Raw genomic sequence first — 16,947 nt, forward strand, 5'->3', positions numbered from 1 at the left:
GCCATTTGGTACAACCTTACTCCGGTGGGGAGTTTGCGATTCAGTATTATCTGCCTCATTTGCATGGCATTGACTACTAATTCATAGTTACCACACCGAAGACTGCCGCGAGTCCTTGGCAACCCTTGCACCGTGGTTGTGGCATTCCATGCATACCATGGTGTATTATGCTGTGGACCTGATGTCTATTACAATGCTGTTTTATAACATTGTTATATTATTTCATTATGTTGCACCTTCCGCACACATGTCCTGCGGTTCTGATGTGAGTTACTGTGGACATGCCATTTAAGTTGTTATTTACGTGTTGTGCATGTTTTCTTTTGCCATTCTCTGTGTATTTCGCCATTGGCATATGGTAACAGTGCGATACCTGGGTCTGACACTCTTCCGTTACTCCGATGTTATGTTTGTGAAAATGTAAACGTTTTTTTTTTTGGTTTACATTGGTGTGGGCTTATGTTACACCTGCGCCACTTCGTGAATCGCTATATGCCTTCATTTGCATGGTGACACACCGCACATGGGGTGTTTAGCATACCTACGCCGGGGGCTGTGCAGATCCGGCGCACGCCGGTAGTGCACGTGGAATTTGATCGTACCTGAATCGCTCGGCGGCCATATTTGGTGTTGTAATGCCTACGCTATGCGTGCACCTGGCGCAAGGTTCATGAATCCCGAGGTCAGTCTATTTTAGATAAAATACTGCATCCTATAGATTTGGTACCTTAATACATGATTTCATAATTGACCAAGACTTTCTTCAATTGATGGCACTATGGGAATTATGGAGGAATGGAACACAGTTAATAACCTGGGAAATGGGAAAAATCTGTGGGGGGGGGGGTCAGGAGTAGCAACCTGACACACTGTTAAGAATAAAAAGTTATGAATGTACATCTAGTAAAAAGCTAGTCGACAACAGAAGCCTAACACACTATTAAAAATAGACAGTAGTGATAAAAAGAAAGGGAGAGATGCAGGAACTTCCAAAGGATCAAAAATATTGGCTTTGGTTGGAAAGGATAGAAGAAATCTGTGTGTTACCAGAAACATGTTACTGAGTTTTACCAGAACATTCTACTTGTTAAGTTAGTGAAGGAAGTGCAGAAGCTAAAAGTAAACCTCACAGTGCATGACATGGAATCTTGTCAGGAAATTCTAACCACCAATGTAACGAAGGATGGTTTTCACAAGGCAGAAAGGGAGAGACCTGCCTATAGTGATAAATTCACTAAAAGAAGAAAGGGAACCTGAATAGATGTTTTGGCTTCACTCACTGATGTAAAAATGAGGGCTACTTAGAAACAAACTCTCAGCATCAGGAACTTAGACAAAAGGTACTGAGGTAAATGTAATCCAAATTGCCAAAAGCAGAAAAAAGTCACTGACATGAGTTGCCTTTTGTAGATGAAGCAATAAGCGAAAAACTAACATCTATACCTGTGCTCATCTGTGAAGAGGCTATACCCCCTCGTTCATATCAGTGTACTGATAAAAGTGTTCATAACTTGTTTGATTTGTAGATAAGGACTGAAGATTTTAAGAAAGCATGGTGCAAGGAAACACATTTAGCAGGGCCAAAGAAAATTTATCTAAGAAAGAAGGAAAAATGGATGAGTAGGTTGTCTCTATCCCATACCCTTATTTTCAGCTAAAGAATAATTTATTGCACAGGGTAAACTAAAACAAAATACTGTACCAACTGTTACTTCTAAACTGTTTTAGAACACTTGTGATGAAACTAACAAATAGTGATAATGTGAGAGGATACTTGGAGATAGACAAAATCAAAACTATAATTTTACCTAGACGTATTGGCCTAGTATAATGACAGACACTGAACATTTCTGTACACCTTGTGCAAAATGTGAAAATATAGCATCACATCCTTTTCTTCAGAAGTCTGCTGATAGTTGTGCCTATTATTAAAGTTTCTGTTGAGTGGATAGCAATGGATCTTAAATTTAGTAATGGCTCCTGGTGTTTATTTACTGACACTACGTTTGTTAATGTAAAATCCTTGCAAAAATCCAATACAGAGCTAGCATTCATTTTCAACAGAGTAGAGACTCTCATTGAAATTTATTTCTTTGACATCTGTTTACCAGGAAAGTCATACTGAGAAAGAAAGTGCCCATTTAACACAGGCCTGATGGAGTAAAGTTCTACAATCACAATATTTCAAAAATAAAGTACAGATATTTTCATTCATAAAGTATCATGTTACACTACAAAACGTGAGTGAAAAAAATGTAATGAGAAAAATTTAGCACATATGTTTCACAGTAGAGTGCAAAGAAAAACAATAGCATGAGTTGAAGAGAATATGTGAGGAAAAACTCAGTAGTCATGTGTTACATAGATTCATGTGTGATAAATGAGAACCGAGACAAATTTAATAAAGATATTTAAAGAGATATTAGAGATTATATGATTAGAGAAAGTGGGGTGAAACTGAGTGATGTCTTAGTATGATATAGGTTTTCATATTGTGGTTATAGAAGGAAAAAGGAAGAAGAATGGAGGGAAAGAGATTATAAGGAGTGCAGGATAGGGTGTATTTAAGTAGCTTAGGTGAGGAGGGAGGAAAGAGAAAGAGGTAGGCATAAGGTTTGCAGTGATGAATTAAATAAGGTAAGGTACCCACTGGAAAACAAAAAGGAGTGGGGTCAGAGGCTGGAGAGGGCTGTGAAGTATGATCTAGGTTGAAGGGGTGAGTGAATTATAGTTAGTAAGTTCAGCCAGGATTGGAACAGGAGCAAGTCCAAGATTTTGTAAGGTATTCTTTTAGGGAACATTTAAAGGTGGGTAGGTTAGAAATAGTTCTGGTGGTAATAGGTAAGGAGTTCCATTTTTTTGCTACTGAGTATGAACATAGGCTTTGTCCAGGAAATTTATTTGATTTATTTATGGTGAGATGTTGTCTTCCAATCTAAGAGGTCTTTTTGGAAAATACATGTTGATTAAATGGGTAAGAGCTGGGCAGGCTAATGGTCTGTGTATGATTTCATGTATTGTTATAAGCTGAATATAGGAGAGGTATATGGTGAGTTTCAGCCAGCTAAGGGTATGCAGAGCTTTCAGTGACGGGTAAAGAAGGATGAATCAGTAGCAAACCTGGAAATTTTGTTGTAGCAGCTTTCGATTTTTTTTTATGGAGGATTGTAAATTAGAATTGCTGCTCTATAGAGTGAAGAGTGCAGAAGATAAGTTTTGGCTTGAGTAATTTTTGGGGGTGTGCTCAGAAAATGTTTTTTTCTGTATAGGATACTTAGTTTTCAATGGGTTTTCTTGATATTACTTTGGAAGTGGAGGTCAAATTTAAGATTATCATCTATTATGACTCCTAATAGTTTGGTATGGTAAACTAATTTGATTTCAATGCCATTTGCTGAAAAGATTTTGAAAGATGATTTGTTAGGGGTGTGAGTTTTTGGGGTAAAGATGAGGAGTTTGGTTTTCTTGAGGCTGAGTGCCATTGTGAGCCAGATGTCAATGGAGATGACAGCTTCTTGAGTGATTTCTAGGAGGTGAGTTAAGGTGTTTGAAGAGCAGATGATGATAGAGTCATCTGCATATTGAATTAAAGTGCCTTCACAAGAAGATGAATGTAGCTTATTGATAAAAATGTCGAATAGTAAAGGGCCAAGGATGGATTCTTGTGGGACTCCTGTGGAAATGGGAAGTTATGCAGAGGTGGATCCTTGCCATTTTACAGCTTGTTGCCTATGGCAAGGTAGCTAAAGAACCATAGGTTAGCTAGAGAACCACTGAATAGATGGAGATGCTAGATCCAGGGTGGAAAATTGATTGAGGAGTTTACTGTGAGAGACCATGTCAAAGGCTTTAGATAGTTCTAGAAATACTGCAGATACAAGTTTATTAGTGTTGCGAGCTTTGTTGACAGCATCTGTAAATTATAGTAATGCAGTAGAGGTGTTGTTGTCTGGCTGAAATCCATGTTCTGTGTTAGTGATAAGCTCATTTTTTTAAGAGAAAGTGGATAATGTGTTGATAAATACATATTTCAAGGATTTTAGACAGGAGAGACAGGATGGCTATGGGATGGAAATTTGTAATGCCAGTGGAATTACCTCCTTTATATAAGGGGTTAATGTGTGCCATTTTCCACAAGTTTGGGACACAAGATTATGTTATTGATTTATTAATGGGAATGCTGATTGGGTATGCTATTGCAACTGCAGCTAAACTTAGTTATTCTGGGGGAAGGGTGTCAGCTGAGGAGGATTAAGGTTTTAGTTTATGTAAAAGCTTTTTTATGAGAGCCATGGAAACTGGTTGAAGGGTAAAGTGGGTAGAATCATCTGCATGTATATTGGAGAAGTTGCAAAAATAGGTGAGTTTTGTGAAGGAAATGTGCTAGGGTCTAAGGTAGGAGAAGTTGGCTGTGTGGAAGGGGGTGTGCTAGATGAGTTTGAAGTTAATTAGCTATGCATTCTATGAAGTATGTATTAAAATAGGTTGCTGTTCAAAGAGGGGAATGTCTGGGTATGGGCTGGGATTGATGAGAGAGGATATGGAGGACCAGAATTTTTTAGTTTTTTATGGTTATATTGTAACTGAGTATAATAAGACTTTATCTGTATTAACTTGTTTCTTGATTTGGTTTCATAGCTGTCTGAATAGTTTCCAATTTTGTCATTTTTATTCTTTTGCCAGCTAATCCATGCTTTGTCTTGAATAAGGAGATTGCATTAGTTGGTGAGCAATGGGGTATGGCTGTTTTTAATTCTTTTTTTATACTGTGGGGCTAAGATGTTAAGAATATTTAGAAATGCTGCACTGAAGTATTCAACTGCATCCTTTAAGGGGATTTTTTTTAGGATGGACCAGTTAACTGGTTTCAGAGATTCAATGAAAGTCTCCTTGAAAAATTTGGAGAGATTACAGGTAGTTTTGAGCTAATATTTCTTTGTTAGTTGTGTAATACTCCTGTGGGTATATGCTGGCAGGTGTCACTTAGCGTATCAGAGAGGGTGCCTGAGGAGGTAAAATTAGATGGGTTAATAAACAGAATCCAATCCACGCTAGATTGTTGGGAGTTATTTTTGCCTGTCTTGTTGATATATTAATAAGTTGAGTGAATCCAAAGAGGTTCATGCTGTTGATCACTGAATTTGCAAGAAAAGACTGACAGTCAATATTTACATCACCCAAGAGGATAATTTCATTTGTGATTGTATCTGCTATCCAGGATGGTATGTTTTCAAGTATTGGAATGCTCTTTGCTGGGGGATATATAGCACAGCAATGCATATGCTCTTGGTTCCATTAAGTTTTAGATATGAAATTTGGGATTGTCCCTGTATAGAGTGTTACTGTGAGCATGTTTGAGAAGATTATAGCTATTCAACCTGCTTTTTTATGTGTTCTATTGAGCCTAATATTATTATAACTAGGGGGTAGTATTTCAGCATTTTTTATTTCAGGTTTTAGCCATATCTGTATTGTGGCTAGGATAATTGGATTGTTTTGGTCATCCAAGCATGAAAATCTGCAATTTTGGCGCATATGCCTCTAATGTTTAGAGACTATTTTTAAACTTTTAGGGTATATTTTGTAGTCTGGAGTTTGACTGGGATGTGTTGGAGTGGATGTCACTACACTGATGCATGGTGGAGAAAGATAGTTTGTTTATTATGGCATTTTTAACAGAATGGGTGAAAGCATTACCTTAATATTGGGACTCACATTTTTTAGTATTTTGGGATTACAACAGTGGAATGGAGTTATGAGAAATAGCTTGAAGAGATGTTTGAGTAGCTAGTGGGAAGATGGTTGATAGGTGAGGATGAAGTAATGGTTGAGGTGTGCTTATTTATTACTACTGGTGGTGATATTAGGATTAAGAGGAGGATGATGAATAAGGTGCTACAGGTGATATGGGAGGGAAACAGCATGATTAGTGTTGTAAAAATCTTGCAGTATGGTGAGGTGAAGTAAAGAGCAGTGATAATAGTAAGGAGAATAGATTTTGATGGGGAGGTAGCAGAATGAGATTTGAGAAGGAATTTAGAACAGAAGAGGGTGGAGATGGTATAATGAGAACAGTTTGTGACTGGATAGAAAGTTAGGTACAGGACAGGAGGGTGAGTGGAGGAGTTGGGCCAAGTGAGGTATAAGTGTAGATGTAGTGGGGGGTGGGAATTGGGGTAGGGTAAGGGAGTGAAGTGAATGCGAGGGCTGAACAGAGAGAGTCAGCCCATGGCGGAATAAGTCCCAGGAAAATTATCTGTAAAAACTGCAGCAAAACAGAAGGCAAGACAAATCCTGATAATTTTATTAACATAAACCTAAGTTAACTGCAGCAGGCAGTATTCCAGTGACTTTGGCTTGAAATGATGCTACAGTAGCTAGAGAAACAACTGAAATGAGGGGAAGGGCAATCATGTACTTCAATGAAATGCAGTTACTTCCCCCATAGATGGTTTACCAGCAGAAACAAACAATCAGTGAGGTAGAATGTTTATAGATACAAAGACAAGGTCTTTGAACTCTAAATATCTGACATGTCACAGCATTTATTTTTATGGTTATGGGCTTTTATTGCCTTTCCAGGGATTTTTTACACTGCTAGAGTAAAATATGCTAAAGTGTTAATTTAACTTCACTTTCAGCAGTAAGAGGCCTGTGGTGTGGTTGGGAGTGTCCTTGCAGCAGATTCAACACTACAGTACAGAATAAACTACTGTAAAAGTGAGGGAAATTAATTATTGGAAATTGCTTTATATAGATTTTAACTGAAGGTATTGTTTCTTTTTGAACTTTTGCAACTGGAGGTGAAATTCAGCGGTACAAATTCCTTTGGTACTGTGATTATGTTAACATTTTCAGCAGCAATTGTCAGACATACTATTTGCTCAGTACACTTATCGTAGAGTGAAGCAGTTGGGGGGAGAGGAGTTTGTTTGGGTCATGGGGTAGAGAAGAAATACCCAAATACCATGGAACCCCATTTATATCTTGGCTATCATGTGTTCAAGTGTCTGTAGGGGCATAAATGTGGTTGAATGCATATGTTTATGTGTGAGTGTCTCCATGAGTGTCAGTGAATGTGTGAAGCTTTGTGGACATGTCTGGGAGTTTGTGTGCATATATGTGTGTGTCTGTATGTGTGTGTCTACAGTGGTGTCTTTGTTATTGTGATGCATGAGCTGGTAAGGAGAGCGCTAGTACTTTCAGCTCTGATATTATAGCGTACAACTCAGAGACATGGTGATGAGCCACTAACAAGATATTTCTCTGTGAGGCTTTAAAATGTCTCTGAATCAGAGATTCTCTTTGATCCACTAAATGTGCAACCCACTCATGGCAATTATCACATGTTGTTAAATAAAATCAAGAGATCAATACACAGGAGGTTCAGGTTCAAAAGTTTACTAGTGTACACCAGGAGGCAAAAAACGTACAAGTACAGAATTTTATCTGACATGAAATAGGAAGTACACAATTTTTATAGTCTTTACATTCAAGTTGTGCCCACCTTACTGATGTGGTATGTCACAGGGCATCTACATCACTTTAGCTTACAGTGTTCTATTCATTAAATAATGCTAATGATGTATATTGTAAAAAAAAGTTTTCCTCTGGTAACAATACGGCCTTGCTATCCACCTGGTCAGACATAATGTCTTTCTGTAAAGTTACTTCTTCAAGGTTTCAAACTAGTCCGAATACAATAACAGATTCAGTCTTCTAATACACTTCTTTGTTCCCCTGTAACACTTTCCCAACAGCTGCATGTTATCTAGTAACACATACACAAGGCCAAATCATCCCAGCAGGAAAGAGCAGAAGATTTCATTATTTCACATATTTAATTTCCTGACCCAGCAGATAATCACTTGTGAAAAGCATAAACATTAAAACTTGCTGTGCTAGCAGCTGCCAAGGTCAGAGGTCAGCTTGCTACAAGCCACACTGCAGTTTCAAAAACTTCTTGCAATTATATATGAATTCATTCTTTTTGTTATATCATTAATAGAATAAAATGCATTACATACTATTTTGCTTTTAAACTAGCACTTTACATATATTCAAATACATATTTCTCTAAGATTTTCCCTCCTATTAGTACTTTTTATTCTATTTTGAAGTATGCATAATGTCATTTTGTCTCCTAACCTCCTCCACTAAGGATTTTCAGCTAGGTGAGTCATTTGATCTATACTTCAGAAAAAGTTTTCGTCTGAGATCAATTTTTCAATCTCAATATCTTGGTACAAAGTTTCAGTAACAGATACATCAATAAAATCTTTGATTAATCTTTTCATGCAGGGAATTCCACAACAAACACATGCTCCTATTAGGAGTAAACCCACACAAATAGCAATCAGAATATTCATTAGGATGGAACCCCACCCCCCAAATAGATTCTGGAAAATGTCCATCAGTGGGTTTGGGCCTGGTTCAGTCATGGCTGATACTTGCTGAATTACCTCTAGGTGGTTGTTAATTTCATGCCTATTGTCCGGAATGCATGCACAGTATTCTTCTTTGATAAGCGCGCACGTACCACCTCTCGCCGCTAGGGTGAAGTCAAGAGTCATTCGATTTTGTAGCACAACAGTTCTCATTGCATTCAGTTCATCAGTCACCAGTTCTAGGGCAGAGAAAGTTGCATTACTCATTACTTCGAGAAGTTTCGACAGCTTCCTCAACTCCCAGATTGATTTGACTGCTCCATATGCTGGGAATATTCCTGCTCAAGATATAACACTGTCACTCGAGTCCATATGAGTCAGTTTGCTTTTATCCTTTACAGTATTATGGTCTTTCCAGCCAGCTTCGATCCGTCCTACTGAATTCACAGGTTTTTCAACTGGACCTTCAGGTTTTCGGGCTGCTTCTCTTACGTTTCATATCTTACCCAAAGGTAATTCTGCAGTATGTCTTATAGCCGGAACCAGATAACCCAAAAAACAACTGCCGGACCAATTCTCAGGTAGCCATTTGTATGTTTTTTTCCCACAAATAAAATAACAATTTTCTACTTTAGTACTAATACGCATTAACCCTGCATGAAACATTTTCTGGTCTATAACTGACAATTGTTTAAATAAAACAGGATTCTTGCGAACTTCATTCATGGTTGTTTTCACTGAGTTCAAATATGAGTCATAATTAGTATTGCAAAAAGTATTGCCATTACTAGTCTTAATATAACACCGATAAGATATCGTTATATTACAATTGCTCCAGCCCACCTGGAGAGTATCATTTTTATAAAAACATACAATTCCCTTTTGTGTGACAGGTAAAAACAAAGCTATTTTGTCCTGTGATCTCATAGTCCCTGTGTCAAAAAGCAAATTTTCCCAAGTCTCATTTATCCCCAGAGGGACAGTGGACATTATCAGTCCTCCATATACTGTTGGTATAGCTGTACAAACCCAGCAATTCGAAATGTTCATAGTCTCTGCATATACACGTTTCATGGCTAGGTATGTGTTAAAATTTGGATGCCAGTCTATAGATGTTTCGTCACATCTTCCCACTTTCACTTGTGTGGTTGAGTGTAGGAAAAACCACAACAAGAGGAAAATTGTCACAATTATAGTCAACAAATGTATACTCAACAAAATGATTATACAACATCTCTGGGGTTGATCTACATTTCTATTTGCTTTGTTCTTGGCCATTTTGCCCTTGTTGTATATCAGTCACAAAGTTTTTATCAAGTTGAAAGTTCTTTACCGGTTTGCAGTGTGTCAAATGGACCCAGGATGTCCTCTCAGTCACTCTGACTGCAGTAGGCGTTGCCAACAGTACCTGGTATGGTCCTTCCCACTTTGGACTCGCCCAATTCTTCCTCTTCATCACTTTTAACCACACCCACGTTCCCGGAGCCAAAACTGCTTCCACCGGTCTGGTCTGTTCCTTATCTGAAAAAGAGTTAAACTGCAAAACAGATTTATTTGTTAACAGTTTCCTCATATAACTAGCTAATGAACTGTCAGCGTCTTGCTCTGCAGGCATGAGAGCTTTCCACTGAGGCACATAATATGCTCTCCCAAAAACCATTTCGAAGGGAGTCAAACCCTTCACATTTGGAACCGTTCTCATACTCAACAGTGCTAAAGGCAAACAGTATATCCAATTCTTCTGGGTCTCATCAACTAACTTCCTAAGTTTGTTCTTAAGGGTTCCATTGTACCTTTCCACCAGTCCTGCAGACTGTGGGTGGTAGACACAATGATTTTTCAAGGAGATTCCAAAAAATCTTCCAAGTTGCTGGATTGTCTGATTAACAAAATGTGTGCCATTGTCACTATAAATCCTTTCCGGAATGCCAAATCTAGGGATTACTTCTTTTATCAGGGCTTTCGCCACTGTTGCTGCATCCGGATTTATGGTTGGAAAAGCTTCTACCCATTTAGAAAACATATCTGCAATGACTAGACAATATTTTTTCCCTTCACACTTATTCAATTCTATGAAATCCATACAGATAGTATGGAATGGATACGGTGGTATAGGAAAACTTCCTTGCTTAGGTTTAAATGCCCCTTGTGCATGGTGCTTGTTACAAGTATGACAAGCTGCACAAAATTGTTTTGTGTAATTTGTGAATCCATATGTTTGGAATATTTGGTTTACTAACTGTACCATCCCCCCTGTTGAGACATGGCACTGCCCATGGCTCAACAAAGCTGCATATCTAAATAAATTAGATGGCAATATCATTTTTTTTCTCTTCGGAAATGTACAGTCCATTTTCAAGAATTGTGCCTTGTTTTTCCCATTTTTGTTTTTCTACTTTTGTAGTAAGCATCTGCATTGTTTTCAACATGTCTAAATCTAAAATCTCAGAGGGTTGTAATTCCTCATTCAAAAGTAACGTTTCTGAGTCTGAGGCCGCTTGCTTTGCAGCTGCATCAGCTCTCGCATTGCCTTTCGAAATCTTATCCTGTCGTTTTGTATGAGCTACACATTTGCAAATAGCTACTTTAGTAGGTAACTGAATAGATTCTAATAATTCCAAAATAAATTGCGCATGATTAATTGGTTTTCCACTAGATGTTATCATTCCCCTATTCTTCCATTGTTGCGCAAATACATGTACTGTAGAGAAAGCATACTGACTATCAGTATATATGTTTACACATTTGTCTTTTGCTAAAGTACATGCTCGTGTTAAAGCTATCAATTCTGCTGCTTGTGCAGACAAGTTATGTGGTAAGGGCTGGGCTTCTAAAATTTCAGTGTCTGTAACTACTGCATACCCCACTAGATTCTTTCCTGTAGGGCCTCTTCTGCATGAGCCGTCCACGTAATATGTCACCTCAGCATCATCCAAGGGCATATCTGTGAGATCTTGTCTAGGCAAGGCTAACTGTTCAATTTCCTGTAGGCAGCTGTACGGTGTGCCATCTGCAGGAGTTGGGAGTAATGTTGATGGATTTAATGTCATACATCGTTCAATTGTCATATGAGGTTGGCTCAGCAGTATAGTCATACATGAAAGATGTCTAGCAGGAGAGAGGTATGCTACTTTTTCTTGCAGTAAGATTATTGCGACTGCATGAGGCACTCTCAATGTGAGAGGGTGGAATAATACCACTGAGGCCGAGGCCTGTACTGCCATTGCAGCTGCAACTACTGCTTGTACACAGTGAGGCAAAGATCGCGCCACTGGGTCTAACTGTGATGAATAATAGGCTATGGGGCGTTGCTTATCCCCATGTTGTTGCATCAGCACTGACGTCATATATCCTTGCTTGCAATCTATGGTCTGAAAGAACTGTTTGTGATAATTTGGGAGTCCTAAAACTAATGAAGAATCTATCAACTGCTTCAACCTGCAGAAAGCCGTTTCTGCTTTGGGTGTCCATTGTAATAAATCTTGCGCTGCCATTGGTATTTTATATATCAAGTCAGTCAGTGGAGCAGATTCCAAAGCATAGTTTGGTATCCAACTCCGACAAAAATTAGTTGTCCCCAAGAAGGACATCATTTCCTTCTTGGTTGCTGGTTTGGGTGCTTGTAAAATTGCTGTCTTTCTATCCTCATCTAATATCCTACCTTCACTGGATATCACATATCCTAGGTATCTAACTTGCTTTTTCCAGAGTTGTAACTTACTTTTGTTCACTTTGTGTCCTTGTGTTACTAAGAATTTCAGTAGCGCTACAGTATCTTCCCTACATTGCTGCTGGGTGGGGGCTGCTAGCAAGATGTCATCTACGTAAAGTAGAATTTGACTACCTCCTGGTGGGGTAGATTCGGTCTGTAAGACCTTTCACTCTGTTGTCTAGTTCTGTGTCACTATGTGGGAGTGGTTTAAGCTCTGCATTACGAGCATTCCAGGTGCCACAAATCATGTGCCAATCTGGACCTATAATTTGTCTGACTACTTTTTCTACTTCTTCCCCATTCAAGTGGTAACTCAACCTCATGCCTTGCAAATCTTCTAAAAATTTTGTAAAATTAACTTTCAGATGGGGGATTCCCTCAGTAGCTTTCCAGATATCCTCCGGTGTCCATGGTCTGTATACTAAGAGAGTTGGGTCCTGCCCTGCCTGTCCTGCCTGAGGATTTGGGACCTCTATAAGCGGACATATCTCTTCCTCATTCTCATCCTATAGGTTTTTCTCTATTTGATATGATTTTTCATCCCCATGTATCTTACGCGCTCAGGACCTAGTTTCAATAGGATCGCTAATAAACGGTTGTGGTCTCGCTGAGACCTCAGGATAATGCGGAGGTGGACCAGCCTGTCCACTCGCTTCATATCCTGAAAAAGGCAATGGAGGGGGCAGGGGAGGAGGAGCTGTTGCTATTACTATGTTATTATCTTCTTTGTCTAAAAATAATGCTTTTGAATTTTTAGTCTTCTGTTCCCTACGGTTTGCTTCCTCAATCCACCTGTGTGCCTGAGGAATGCCTAATTGGCGTTGCTTTTTTGCCTGACCTCCCGCATCAGATTTAAGTTGCTTAAGGAGTTTAACCAGTGAAGTTTTATCTAATTTACCATTGAATTCATATTTGTTAACCCATTTCGTATAATACCTAACATTATCAGAACATTGTAATTGCATATATTTTGCGTCTTCGGTTAGGGGCGGATCTCGCGAAGTTTTAGTGCACTGATTTCCCATGTTAAAAGAAAATGTTACGTAACCCTTCTTATCACGTGATATCAAAATTTCAGTTCCTTTTCACAGTTTATCTAGAATAACTGCCTACCTTATTCTGTTACCCTGGTCTATGACCAAATACACATTAATTTCTTTTGTCCCTGATCTGCATAACAAATCTTGACAACCATATTTACTGTAACCTAGTCCCTGATCTAAAACAGAAAAAAGGCAAAATCTACCTACCTGAGCCTCTGGTATTGAGCCATCCAGGATCCGTTCTTTGGCCACAGATCAGAAAGTGGCCAGCCTCTTTAAACGACAATTCAGTCGGAGGTCTTTTCACCCAAGAAGAACTGTTTCGGTAACTTCTCCTGTGCAGTATTCGACCACCGGTAGACTCTGATCTGCAGCTGTCTGAGGGATTTCCGGCTAAAGAAGGAACAAACTGTTAAATAAAATCAAGAGATCAATACACAGGAGGTTCAGGTTCAAAAGTTTACTAGTGTACACCAGGAGGCAAAAAACGTACAAGTACAGAATTTTGTCTGACATGAAACAGGAGGTACACAATTTTTATAGTCGTTACATTCAAGTTGTGCCCACCTTACTAACGTGGTATGTCACAGGGCATCTACATCACTTTAGCTTACAGTGTTTTATTCATTAAATAATGCTGATGCTGTATATTTTAAAAAAAAGTTTTCCTCTGGTAACAATACGGCCTTGCTATCCACCTGGTCAGACATAATGTCTTTCTGTAAAGTTACTTCTTCAAGGTTTCAAACTAGTCCGAATACAATAACAGATTCAGTCTTCTAATACACTTCTTTGTTCCCCTGTAACACTTTCCCAACAGCTGCGTGTTATCTAGTAACACATACACAAGGCCAAATCATCCCAGCAGGAAAGAGCAAAAGATTTCATTATTTCACATATTTAATTTCCTGACCCAGCAGATAATCACTTGTGAAAAGCATAAACATTAAAACTTGCTGAGCTAGCAGCCGCCAGGGTCAGAGGTCAACTTGCTACAAGCCACACTGCAGTTTCAAAAACTTCTTGCAATTATATATGAATTTATTCTTTTTGTTATATCATTAATAGAATAAAATGCATTACATACTACTTTGCTTTTAAACTAGCACTTCACATATATTCAAATACATATTTCTCTAACACATGTGGAGAGAATCTTTTTGCAACTTAGTCCATATGTATAGTGGAACTAACCCAGTCAACAAATATAAAAAATCTAGTGTTTAATAGCATAAAGATAAATATTAATATGTTTGATATTTCTTTATAATAGAGTTTGTTGCATATTATATTTCTGAAAGAATGCTTGTTAAAAATAGTCCTCCAATTTTCTTGTAAATTGTGCCATTTATTTCAATATGCTTGAATGGGAATTTATTTAATAAGCTAGTTTCTTTGCTTTGATAACTTTTTATAATTTATTTAAAATTGTTTTTCTTAATTTATTAGTCATTCAGTTTTAAACTGTAAAGTCACATTTGAGCCACTTTGCTTTTAATTTTAATTCTATTTCCATGAATGTGAAAGTATATTACTATGTGCTCAGCCATCAGACAAAAACTTTCTTATAAGACATGTAAAGAGAAATATACTTATTTGGAGTTATTTGTCAGTTTCCTCTTTGATTTTTGCTGCATCCTAATTCATTTTACATAGGTTTTAGCAGTGTGATAGGCTATTGTGCTTTCAAGAGCTTAAATACTTCCTGCAATAGTCTCTTTAGGAGCTGTTCTTCTGTTTCTGAATGTATGTTATTATTTCTAAAACTTTAAACCATTTATTCTTGCCCTGAACCATCACCCTCTCCCCATTCAATTCATTGTCTCATTTGTACTGGCTCATTTGTTCCTCTCAGAGATGCCTGTCCATTTGCTCTTCTCAGAGGTGAGAACCAACCAGCTAATTCATTCCTGTTAGAGATGAGAGCCCACCTGTCCATTTGTTCCTCTCACTGGTGAAAGGCCACCTGCGCATTTGTTCCTGTCAGAGGCAAAAGCCCACCTGTAAGTTCATTTCTCTGATAAGTGAGAGATAAGCACTCTTTCATGGCATCTTTAAAGGCTTTTTCTTTATGCCGTTAGCCTTTCTACTAACAGGCCTTGCTATATATGCCATGTTTTGTGCAAATGCACTACTCTTCTCATGTGCACATGGCTTAAGGTGCATGCATGTGGTCTCTTAGAAGCAGACATGTGTCTCCACATCATAAGCTCCTTGTAGTACTTTGTGGACTCTGCTAGATGTTGAAAGCACACAGCCTGGGCCACCTCCCTCTTCACAGCTTGAATCAGCCAGCATTGGCTGCTTATTTCCTGCTGCTCCCATTGGCTCTTCTATTGCTCAGTCAATAGTAAGCCCCAGATCAAGTGAGTAACTGTCAAAGTTTAACTGAATGTACCAAGCCTTCTCTTATTTTAACTAATTGACAGCTTTTTGCGTCTGTTTAACAGTGAAAAGAAATGTAGTCTTTTAAGACTGTTCTCCCATTTCTGACTTCAGTACCTTCTTCAGACTGTGTCAAAGATGCCTTTCATATGGAGAATCCTACATACCCCTACATACTCCTCCACTGGAAAAAAAGCCTTTATCATTCCCTTACATAAAAGAAGCAACAACGGTGACATCCCCAATGTCTGCCCCATATCCATCCTCTCCCCATCTCAAAAATTCTTGAAAAATGTATCCACCTTCAACTTTACCCTACCATTTAGATAACCACCTGCTTACCCCAATGCAACATTGATTCAGACCTGGACATAGTACTACCACAGCCCTACTATCCTTTCTTGAAAACATTAACCATTCCTGTGATTCTGGAAATATTGTATCTGCTCTTCTCTTAGACCTATCTAAGGCCTTTGATACAATTTCTCATAGCCTACTTCTATCTAAGCTCTCTCAAGTTATTTTCTCTCTCCCTCCTCTTTGAATTGGCTTTCCAGTTATCTCTCTGATAGACAGCAAGCCATCAAATGAAATAACTGCACCTCCCCATACCTTAATACACTGACTGGCATCCCCCAATGATCTATCCTGGGCCCACTTCAATTTAATGTCTTCATAAATGACTTCCATCAATGCATCCCTAATGGCAGACCTGTCCAATATGTAGATGACTGAACTATTTGCTCTGCGGAACCCTTCCTAAACTCATGCAAATAACAAGCCACCTTCAACACCACTGAGATTTGGATGCAAAATAATCACTTAGCTCTTAAGGCATCCAAAACCAAAATCCTGATCTTTACCACTTCTAAAAATACCAAAATAGACTCAAATTCCTCCTCTATAGTAAGCCACAATAAAACTCCCATCAAATTAGTCTCCCAAACTAAGCTTCTAGGTGTCCTTATTGATAAAAAGACTTGGCTTTTCCCAGTTAGAGGTTGCCACAGAGGAACTCCGGTCTGCTCATGATTGGCAGTGGATTTTTACTGTGCCGAGTTGCCAGCCCGACACCCAACCTTCAACGAAGGCATGCCCATTCACACTTGCACCTACCTGCATGTCTTTAACATCACTCAACTGTGGGGAGGACATGCAGACTCCACATAGAAGGCGCTCCAACTGAGAATCGAATGGGAGAACCTCTTGCTGTGAGGCAACAACACTAATCGCTGCACCACCACGGTCATCCTTATTGATGAACAATTAAAATTTGACATTCACCTCCAAACCAACATAAAAAAAAAAACACCAGAAACTAGGAATGCTTTACCGGTGCAATCACTACCTCACTACTTCAACTAAGCTTACACTCTCTACCACATACCTCCTTCCCTCTCTCATGTACGGAGCTCCTCTT

This window comes from Protopterus annectens, chromosome 10.part0 (assembly GCF_019279795.1).
Source record: "Protopterus annectens isolate FY-2018-M chromosome 10.part0, PAN1.0, whole genome shotgun sequence".
NCBI lineage: Eukaryota > Metazoa > Chordata > Ceratodontiformes > Protopteridae > Protopterus > Protopterus annectens.